This window comes from Bactrocera oleae, unplaced genomic scaffold (assembly GCF_042242935.1).
Source record: "Bactrocera oleae isolate idBacOlea1 unplaced genomic scaffold, idBacOlea1 ctg00000011.1, whole genome shotgun sequence".
NCBI lineage: Eukaryota > Metazoa > Arthropoda > Insecta > Diptera > Tephritidae > Bactrocera > Bactrocera oleae.
In genome coordinates, this window is record NW_027212754.1 from 282,501 (window position 1) to 292,500 (window position 10,000).

The following is a 10,000-nucleotide window of genomic DNA, read 5'->3' on the forward strand; positions in this document are numbered from 1 at the left end:
ATGAAAATAAAAATTTGAACGCATAAAACTTTGTTTTCAATATTTATTGAAAATAAGGTAAATGTTGGGATTGTTATCAAACGACTATCATTTAATATACCAAAGTAATAAAGTAATTGAATTAAAATCATATTATACAATATGGTATAATAGTATATCAAGTGTTTTAATAACATGAAAATAAAAATGTTAACCAAAATACTTTGCTTGCAATATTAAATGAAGAAGTAGTGAATTTTCATATAAGTATTAAATGTATAAAGTCTATGAAGTAATAAATTTTCATATAAGTAGTAAATATATAAAGTCTATGAAGTAATAAATTTTCATATAAGTATTAATTGCATAAAGTCTATGAAGTAATAAATTTTCATATAAGTACTAAATGTATAAAGTCTATGAAGTAATAAATTTTCATATAAGTAGTAAATATATAAAGTCTATGAAGTAATAAATTTTCATATAAGTATTAATTGTATAAAGTCTATGAAGTAATAAATTTTCATATAAGTATTAATTGTATAAAGTCTATGAAGTAATAAATTTTCATATAAGTATTAATTGTATAAAGTCTATGAAGTAATAAATTTTCATATAAGTATTAATTGTATAAAGTCTATGAAGTAATAAATTTTCATATAAGTACTAAATGTATAAAATCTATGAAGTAATAAATTTTCATATAAGTAGTAAATATATAAAGTCTATGAAGTAATAAATTTTCATATAAGTATTAAATGTATAAAGTCTATGAAGTAAAATATAAAGTCTATGAAGTAATAAATTTTTATATAAGTATAAAAAATATAAAGTCTATGAAGTAATGAATTTTCATATAAGTATTAATTGTATAAAGTCTATGAAGTAATAAATTTTCATATAAGTATTAAATGTATAAAGTCTATGAAGTAATAAATTTTCATATAAGTATTAATTGTATAAAGTCTATGAAGTAATAAATTTTCATATAAGTATTAATTGTATAAAGTCTATGAAGTAATAAATTTTCATATAAGTATTAATTGTATAAAGTCTATGAAGTAATAAATTTTCATATAAGTACTAAATGTATAAAGTCTATGAAGTAATAAATTTTCATATAAGTAGTAAATATATAAAGTCTATGAAGTAATAAATTTTCATATAAGTATTAATTGTATAAAGTCTATGAAGTAATAAATTTTCATATAAGTATTAATTGTATAAAGTCTATGAAGTAATAAATTTTCATATAAGTATTAATTGTATAAAGTCTATGAAGTAATAAATTTTCATATAAGTACTAAATGTATAAAGTCTATGAAGTAATAAATTTTCATATAAGTAGTAAATATATAAAGTCTATGAAGTAATAAATTTTCATATAAGTATTAATTGTATAAAGTCTATGAAGTAATAAATTTTCATATAAGTACTAAATGTATAAAGTCTATGAAGTAATAAATTTTCATATAAGTAGTAAATATATAAAGTCTATGAAGTAATAAATTTTCATATAAGTATTAATTGTATAAAGTCTATGAAGTAATAAATTTTCATATAAGTATTAATTGTATAAAGTCTATGAAGTAATAAATTTTCATATAAGTATTAAATGTATAAAGTCTATGAAGTAAAATATAAAGTCTATGAAGTAATAAATTTTCATATAAGTACTAAATGTATAAAGTCTATGAAGTAATAAATTTTCATATAAGTAGTAAATATATAAAGTCTATGAAGTAATAAATTTTCATATAAGTATTAAATGTATAAAGTCTATGAAGTAAAATATAAAGTCTATGAAGTAATAAATTTTTATATAAGTATAAAAAATATAAAGTCTATGAAGTAATGAATTTTCATATAAGTATTAAATGTATAAAGTCTATGAAGTAATAAATTTTCATATAAGTATTAATTGTATAAAGTCTATGAAGTAATAAATTTTCATATAAGTATTAATTGTATAAAGTCTATGAAGTAATAAATTTTCATATAAGTATTAATTGTATAAAGTCTATGAAGTAATAAATTTTCATATAAGTATTAATTGTATAAAGTCTATGAAGTAATAAATTTTCATATAAGTATTAATTGTATAAAGTCTATGAAGTAATAAATTTTCATATAAGTATTAATTGTATAAAGTCTATGAAGTAATAAATTTTCATATAAGTATTAATTGTATAAAGTCTATGAAGTAATAAATTTTCATATAAGTATTAATTGTATAAAGTCTATGAAGTAATAAATTTTCATATAAGTATTAATTGTATAAAGTCTATGAAGTAATAAATTTTCATATAAGTATTAATTGTATAAAGTCTATGAAGTAATAAATTTTCATATAAGTATTAATTGTATAAAGTCTATGAAATAATAAATTTTCATATAAGTATTAATTGTATAAAGTCTATGAAGTAATAAATTTTCATATAAGTATTAATTGTATAAAGTCTATGAAGTAATAAATTTTCATATAAGTATTAATTGTATAAAGTCTATGAAGTAATAAATTTTCATATAAGTATTAATTGTATAAAGTCTATGAAGTAATAAATTTTCATATAAGTAGTAAATATATAAAATCTATGAAGTAATAAATTTTCATATAAGTATTAAATGTATAAAGTCTATGAAGTAAAATATAAAGTCTATGAAGTAATAAATTTTTATATAAGTATAAAAAATATAAAGTCTATGAAGTAATGAATTTTCATATAAGTATTAAATGTATAAAGTCTATGAAGTAATAAATTTTCATATAAGTATTAATTGTATAAAGTCTATGAAGTAATAAATTTTCATATAAGTATTAATTGTATAAAGTCTATGAAGTAATAAATTTTCATATAAGTATTAATTGTATAAAGTCTATGAAGTAATAAATTTTCATATAAGTATTAATTGTATAAAGTCTATGAAGTAATAAATTTTCATATAAGTAGTAAATATATAAAGTCTATGAAGTAATAAATTTTCATATGAGTATTAAATGTATAAAGTCTATGAAGTAATAAATTTTCATATAAGTATTAATTGTATAAAGTCTATGAAGTAATAAATTTTCATATAAGTATTAATTGTATAAAGTCTATGAAGTAATAAATTTTCATATAAGTACTAAATGTATAAAGTCTATGAAGTAATAAATTTTCATATAAGTAGTAAATATATAAAATCTATGAAGTAATAAATTTTCATATAAGTATTAAATGTATAAAGTCTATGAAGTAATAAATTTTTATATAAGTATAAAAAATATAAAGTCTATGAAGTAATGAATTTTCATATAAGTATTAAATGTATAAAGTCTATGAAGTAATAAATTTTCATATAAGTATTAATTGTATAAAGTCTATGAAGTAATAAATTTTCATATAAGTATTAATTGTATAAAGTCTATGAAGTAATAAATTTTCATATAAGTATTAATTGTATAAAGTCTATGAAGTAATAAATTTTCATATAAGTATTAATTGTATAAAGTCTATGAAGTAATAAATTTTCATATAAGTAGTAAATATATAAAGTCTATGAAGTAATAAATTTTCATATGAGTATTAAATGTATAAAGTCTATGAAGTAAAATATAAAGTCTATGAAGTAATAAATTTTTATATAAGTATAAAAAATATAAAGTCTATGAAGTAATGAATTTTCATATAAGTATTAAATGTATAAAGTCTATGAAGTAATAAATTTTCATATAAGTATTAAATGTATAAAGTCTATGAAGTAATAAATTTTCATATAAGTATTAAATATGAAGTCATACAAGTTAAAAATTTAAAAAAAAAATCGATTGTAAAAATACTTTTGATGTTATTAGTTGTATTATGACCATGACGATATTTGAAAATGATATAAATTACCCACGTATATATGAGTTTTTAAATTTTAAATAGGTTAAAAGAATTTTTCCATATATTTTCGGGTTGGTAACGTCAACATGGGAGAGAACATTTATAACAAATTTGCACAAATCTGCTCAAATTGACATATACTGAAATAGTACTTATATGAAAATTTATTACTTCATAGACTTTATACATTTAGTACTTATATGAAAATTTTTTACTGCTAGGAAATGTATTATACTTTTATATATTTGAATTCATTATGTTAGTTTATTAGTAAGAAATTGTTTTTAAATACTTATAAGTATGAATATTACTATACTTATATGATTTATGTATTTAGTACTTGTATGAAAATTTTCATACTTGTATGACTTTATTTACTTAGTATTTATATGGAAATATTTTTTACTTTATATGTATTTTTAAGTAAATATGAAAATGAAAGTTGATTTTGTGTGCCTTTTTATTCCTGGTTTTTATACAGTTAGTTTAAATAGAAATAGATTTTGTTTTATACAAAACTCTATATTCTGTACTAACATATTGTATATAATGAGCGTTTTTTATTCCTGGTTTTTATACAGTTAGTTTAAATAGAAATAGATTTTGTTTTATACAAAACTCTATATTCTGTACTAACATATTGTATATAATGAGCGTTTTTTATTCCTGGTTTTTATACAGTTAGTTTAAATAGAAATAGATTTTGTTTTATACAAAACTCTATATTCTGTACTAACATATTGTATATAATAGCGTTTTTTATTCCTGGTTTTTATACAGTTAGTTTAAATAGAAATAGATTTTGTTTTATACAAAATTCTATATTCTGTACTAACATATTGTATATAATGAGCGTTTTTTATTCCTGGTTTTTATACAGTTAGTTTAAATAGAAATAGATTTTGTTTTATACAAAACTCTATATTCTGTACTAACATATTGTATATAATGAGCGTTTTTTATTCCTGGTTTTTATACAGTTAGTTTAAATAGAAATAGATTTTGTTTTATACAAAACTCTATATTCTGTACTAACATATTGTATATAATGAGCGTTTTTTATTCCTGGTTTCCTACAGTTAGTTTAAATAGAAATAGATTTTGTTTTATACAAAAACATAAAAAATCTATTATTCTATACTAACATATTGTAGAAATAAATATTAAACAATATTTTAGTTTTATTTGTGAGCTATTCTAATATTTACTCATAAAATATATGTGTAAAAGGATGGTTTTTAAATAAAATAAAATATTAATGTGTTGCACCCGAAAATACTTTTTATCATATATTTATTATTGAAATAAATATAATAGAATTTGAAATTATTAATTTCAAATCAAGAAAAAAATGTATATACTCTTAAAAAAAGGTATATATATTACTATATGCATTGAAATAAAGTAAAATGTATAGAATGATATTATTTGAAAATTTTGCCAATATAAGAAGAAATATCGTTCTTACATAATAATTAAATAATAATATGTATAGAGAACGAAAATTCTTTTCACGATACCAAAACAAAAATTAAAAAAATCCATTACAAAATCACACAATAGAAATGAAATATAATGAAAAAAAATATAATAAAGAAAGAAACATAGAAAAATTGTTGTGTATATTGTAAATGTTTTTATGTTTTGTGTATTTGTGTATAATTTTCAAATAAGAAAATATCATTTTAAACTTTTATATAATATAAAAAATTTATATAAAAAAGAAATATATATTATTCTGGTTGATCCTGCCAGTAGTTATATGCTTGTCTCAAAGATTAAGCCATGCATGTCTAAGTACAAACAAATTAAAAGTGAAACCGCAAAAGGCTCATTATATCAGTTATGGTTCCATAGATCGTTAACAGTTACTTGGATAACTGTGGTAATTCTAGAGCTAATACATGCAAAATAAACACGGACCTTTTGGAACGTGTGCTTTTATTAGGCTAAAACCAAGCGATTATTCGATCGTTATATTGGTTGAACTCTAGATAACTTGCAGATCGTATGGTCTCGTACCGACGACAGATCTTTCAAATGTCTGCCCTATCAACTTTTGATGGTAGTATCTAGGACTACCATGGTTGCAACGGGTAACGGGGAATCAGGGTTCGATTCCGGAGAGGGAGCCTGAGAAACGGCTACCACATCTAAGGAAGGCAGCAGGCGCGTAAATTACCCACTCCCAGTTCGGGGAGGTAGTGACGAAAAATAACAATACAGGACTCATATCCGAGGCCCTGTAATTGGAATGAGTACACTTTAAATCCTTTAACAAGGACCTATTGGAGGGCAAGTCTGGTGCCAGCAGCCGCGGTAATTCCAGCTCCAATAGCGTATATTAAAGTTGTTGCGGTTAAAACGTTCGTAGTTGAATTTGTGCTTCATACGGGTAGTACAACTATAATTGTGGTATGTACATTACCTTATGTATGTAAGCGTATTACCGGTGGAGTTCTTATATATAATTAATACAATGTATTTTTTATATATTCCTCCTATTTAAACCTGCTTCAGTGCTCTTCATCGAGTGTTGTTGTGGGCCGGTACAATTACTTTGAACAAATTAGAGTGCTTAAAGCAGGCTCCAAATGCCTGAATATTTTGTGCATGGAATAATGAAATAAGACCTCTGTTCTACTTTCATTGGTTTTTAGATCAAGAGGTAATGATTAATAGAAGCAGTTTGGGGGCATTAGTATTACGACGCGAGAGGTGAAATTCTTGGACCGTCGTAAGACTAACTTAAGCGAAAGCATTTGCCAAAGATGTTTTCATTAATCAAGAACGAAAGTTAGAGGTTCGAAGGCGATCAGATACCGCCCTAGTTCTAACCATAAACGATGCCAGCTAGCAATTGGGTGTAGCTACTACTATGGCTCTCTCAGTCGCTTCCCGGGAAACCAAAGCTTTTGGGCTCCGGGGGAAGTATGGTTGCAAAGCTGAAACTTAAAGGAATTGACGGAAGGGCACCACCAGGAGTGGAGCCTGCGGCTTAATTTGACTCAACACGGGAAAACTTACCAGGTCCGAACATAAGCGTGTAAGACAGAATGATAGCTCTTTCTCGAATCTATGGGTGGTGGTGCATGGCCGTTCTTAGTTCGTGGAGTGATTTGTCTGGTTAATTCCGATAACGAACGAGACTCAAATATATTAAATAGATGCTTTCAGGATTATGGTGTTGAAGCTTATATAGCCTTCATTCATGCGTTCATCTTGAATGTACAAGTGTTTGAATGTGTTTATATAAGTGGAGTCGTACCTGTTGGTTTGTCCCATTATAAGGACACTAGCTTCTTAAATGGACAAATTGCGTCTAGCAGTAACGAGATTGAGCAATAACAGGTCTGTGATGCCCTTAGATGTCCTGGGCTGCACGCGCGCTACAATGAAAGTATCAACGTGTATTTCCTAGACCGAGAGGTCCGGGTAAACCGCTGAACCACTTTCATGCTTGGGATTGTGAACTGAAACTGTTCACATGAACTTGGAATTCCCAGTAAGTGTGAGTCATTAACTCGCATTGATTACGTCCCTGCCCTTTGTACACACCGCCCGTCGCTACTACCGATTGAATTATTTAGTGAGGTCTCCGGACGTGATCACTGTGACGCCTTGTGTTTCACGGTTGTTTCGCAAAAGTTGACCGAACTTGATTATTTAGAGGAAGTAAAAGTCGTAACAAGGTTTCCGTAGGTGAACCTGCGGAAGGATCATTATTGTGTTCCTATCCGAAAAGAAAAAAAAATAATTATATAAAAACAAAATAAAAAAAAAGAATAAAAAAGAAAAAAAAGTTTTCTTTTTGTTCTTTTCATTCAAAATGTTTTGAATTATACAATGTTTTGAATGTTTTTCTGTTTTTTTTTTTTTTTTAACTCCTTGTAATGCATTATGACAATATATATTATATTGTGAACTTCGCATACATTGTATTTGAACGCAATAAAAAAACCTTTAAACATATAGCTGTACTTATTATTTATATAGAAAATAATATTTAATTGTGATATTTATATAAAATATTATAAATGATAAGTTAACTTGTTCACATTAACGTGTGTAATACCTTTTTTTTATGGTATTTTCTATTTGTGATTAAAAACATGTTGAAAAATTTAAAAAAAGAAAACGCACAAATAGAGAAGAAAATAATATATAAAAGGTATTACTGTTTTTGTTGACCTAAGACATGCGCAGCTGCAAATGTTTGGGTTTAAAATTACAATTTATTGAAAGATGTTTTAAACTTATGTATTAAAAATTTATTATTGATTAATTATTAATACTTTCAATAAATTAAAATTCTTTGACTTTGAATTAAAAAAATACAAAAAAATTATCACTCTAAGCGGTGGATCACTCGGCTCATGGGTCGATGAAGAACGCAGCAAACTGTGCGTCATCGTGTGAACTGCAGGACACATGAACATCGACATTTTGAACGCATATTGCGGTCCATGCTGTTATGTACTTTAATTAATTTTAAAGTGCTGCTTGGACTACATATGGTTGAGGGTTGTAAGACTATGCTAAATTAGTTGCTTATTCTTTTAGTCAATTAATAGAATTTAAGCATATGGCATATTATTGGATTGTATTTTTCAATCCATAATATTAATAGCATAAAAAGAAATATAGAAAATATATTCTTGAATACCTCATATTTGAACGAAAATTTATGATAAATGAGAATCTTAGTATTCCCATAAAAGAAAAAATTTTCAACATTATTTAAATTATATTAAATAATACATAAGAGGAATGTCTAGCATAAAATAAATTTTTATTCTAGAATTAATTCACTCTATTGTATTGAGAAAAATTTATAATAAAAAAAAATATATAATATGTGGAGGAATAATGTTGTTAATTTTATTAATTATTATATTATGAATGTTAAAAAGGGATGAAAAGATTGAATAATATTGAGTAATCAAGATATAAAAATATATTTCTTTAAAATAGCAAATAGCAAAAAAATTAAATAAAAATAAACAAATCAATCTAAAATATATTTTATACAACCTCAACTCATATGGGACTACCCCCTGAATTTAAGCATATTAATGAGGGGAGGAAAAGAAACTAACAAGGATTTTCTTAGTAGCGGCGAGCGAAAAGAAAATAGTTCAGCACTAAGTCACTTTGTCTATATGGCAAATGTGAGATGCAGTGTATGGAATATCTTAATATCTAGTATGAGAAATTAACGATTTAAGTCCTTCTTAAATGAGGCCATTTACCCATAGAGGGTGCCAGGCCCGTATAACGTTAATGATTACTAGAAAGATATTTCCAAAGAGTCGTGTTGCTTGATAGTGCAGCACTAAGTGGGTGGTAAACTCCATCTAAAACTAAATATAACCATGAGACCGATAGTAAACAAGTACCGTGAGGGAAAGTTGAAAAGAACTCTGAATAGAGAGTTAAATAGTACGTGAAACTGCTTAGAGGTTAAGCCCGATGAACCTGAATATCCATTATGAAAAATTCATCATTATAACTGTAGTATTTAATTTTAAATATTATAGTAATAGTGTGCATTTTTTTCATATAAGGACATTGTAATCTATTAACATAATAAAATATTTATCAAAAGATCATTGGTTTTTAAGTTTATTCAAATTAATTTGCTTTTAGCTTATTAACATAGAATAATTACTGATGATTTGATAAAGTGTTGATAGATTTTATTATATATAATGCTAAAATTCTTTTGAATTTTACAATAATATTATTATCATTGATTTTAATATTAATTGTATGCATTTATATGATTAACAATGCGAAAGATTCAGGATACCTTCGGGACCCGTCTTGAAACACGGACCAAGGAGTCTAACATATGTGCAAGTCATTGGGTTATATTAAACCTAATGGCGAAATTAACTTAACTGTATTAATAATGGGATTAATTTTTAATGTATTACATTATTAATTCAATCCCGGGGCGTTCCATATAGTTATGTATAATGATAATTTATTATTATTTATACCTCTAACTGGAGCGTACCTTGAGCATATATGCTGTGACCCGAAAGATGGTGAACTATACTTGATCAGGTTGAAGTCAGGGGAAACCCTGATGGAAGACCGAAACAGTTCTGACGTGCAAATCGATTGTCAGAATTGAGTATAGGGGC

General features: G+C 24.6%; 2 non-coding genes and 1 pseudogene across 2 annotated transcripts; all 3 read left to right on the forward strand.

Annotated features, from left to right (window-relative positions):
• The first annotated feature begins 5,583 nt into the window (after nucleotides 1-5,583).
• On the forward strand, nucleotides 5,584-7,573 carry LOC138858674 (small subunit ribosomal RNA). Its single transcript, XR_011397715.1, has one exon. It is a non-coding gene; the product is annotated as a small subunit ribosomal RNA (ribosomal RNA).
• A 624-nt stretch (nucleotides 7,574-8,197) lies between these two features.
• LOC138858652 (5.8S ribosomal RNA) lies at nucleotides 8,198-8,376 on the forward strand. Its single transcript, XR_011397693.1, has one exon. It is a non-coding gene; the product is annotated as a 5.8S ribosomal RNA (ribosomal RNA).
• A 502-nt stretch (nucleotides 8,377-8,878) lies between these two features.
• Nucleotides 8,879-10,000, forward strand: part of LOC138858691 (large subunit ribosomal RNA) — a 4,660-nt pseudogene continuing 3,538 nt past the window's right edge.